This window comes from Triticum urartu, chromosome 3 (genome assembly GCF_003073215.2).
Source record: "Triticum urartu cultivar G1812 chromosome 3, Tu2.1, whole genome shotgun sequence".
In the NCBI taxonomy this organism is placed as follows: Eukaryota; Viridiplantae; Streptophyta; class Magnoliopsida; order Poales; family Poaceae; genus Triticum; species Triticum urartu.
This window is the reverse complement of record NC_053024.1, coordinates 634,411,472-634,413,128: the sequence shown is the minus strand read 5'-3', so window position 1 is coordinate 634,413,128 and position 1,657 is coordinate 634,411,472.

Sequence of the window (1,657 nt, the reverse complement as noted above, 5' to 3'; positions counted from 1 at the left end):
GGAAACCTTAGAACATGCTTTATTCAGCTAATTTACAGATCAGTTGTGTACTATCTACGAAAATAAACATTTTGGTACCCCAAAGTTGCAGATCGTGTATGATTGCCTAGTTTAAGAGCAGAATTCCAATGGAGACAATGCACATGTAGCAGGTACGTAAAAGACATTTTTCAGGAAGTTTATGAATGAGAATATTAGCCTAGTAGTAGCAGCAGCTGTGGAACTACCGCGCTAAGATATTACTCCAGATGGTTGGATGAGGTTCTGGTTTGACAACATCTTTGAAATCAAAGGTGAACAAAACTGTAGGTGTAAGCTACCCATGGATGAGGTTCTGGTTTGACAACATCTAGCACCAAATCAGTAGCTAGATGACCACCAACAACACAAACCAGCTCGAACAAATCAACAGTCAGTCAGTCAGTTAGGTGTAAGCTGCCCATGTGTACAGAAACAAGAACATATGGATCAATATGCATTAGCAGCAACAGAAATTGACCCTAGCTAATCCGGTTGTAGCTCATCCATGGCAGGGAACCACATCACATGTCAGTCAAGGGAAATATTAGAACAGATGAGTAGTACAAGCTATCAATGATTTTCCACTTTAGAACAGGGCACATGCATCAATTTTTATAGTCAGGAACAAAGAAGACAATGATTTTCCACTTTAGTACAATTATGGTTATCTCAAAGAATTTGTGCCTCATAAACATGCATGGAATTTCTATCTCAAAGAAGTATACATATTTATCTTGTTTAATTAGGCCAGCAGCACAAAACAACCATGCAGAAATGTCAGGGCAACAGAGCAGCAAGGTATCATGCATACCAACATAGTTAGACTGCAGATATGTTAGACCAAAAGATGTGAGCGACGGTAGACTACACCAACACTAACTAGGTAACATAATTACTTAAGACTGTAGCTCAGGAATTCTTTATCCACGCTAATATAAAATTCGCTCAAATGGAGCCTTGGAAACACCCTTTCCCAAGTAGTGAGATCCATATATCGGCCCTCAGTTCCAAAGCTTCATAAAGACCTACAGAAGAGGGATGATTCAGACAAGATTAGTTCAACAAAAATAATACAATAACATTCAGTAAATAATGATATAAACAAGAGTTTGTGCGTTCACTACTCAGGAACTCAGGAACCAAACCAAATTTTAAGGTTGAAAAGGAGAGAGCGACGATAATAACAAAATGCATGACAAGCAGGCAGCGTCCGACAGTTCCTCGAAGCTGCAGATTTAGCAGACTTGAAAACACAAGAAATGTATGGTTGGTTTGCCTAATCAAACTAGTAGAATCCACTGTTGACACATGAAGCACGGAGCGGAGGCGTACGAGGCTAAACATAATGATAGAGCTACGGAACTTGCTATTACAACAAGATAATACACAGGTGCCTGGATGTATCCAAAGAATCGTGCAGGTCTTTAAAGTCTGCACATTCTAGTAAGAGAAGTGACAAAATTGATGGGAAAAGTGTATACTTTCAGGCCAAACTGATTGTTTCTATTTCGCTCACTGAATCGTAACTTCGCCTGAAATCATAACTTGCATATTCCCAGATACCAAGCATTCGAGCCTACCCCAGATTTGCATGCTCAACTGCCTAGAATATAGATGATGGGAAAATGTGGCAAGC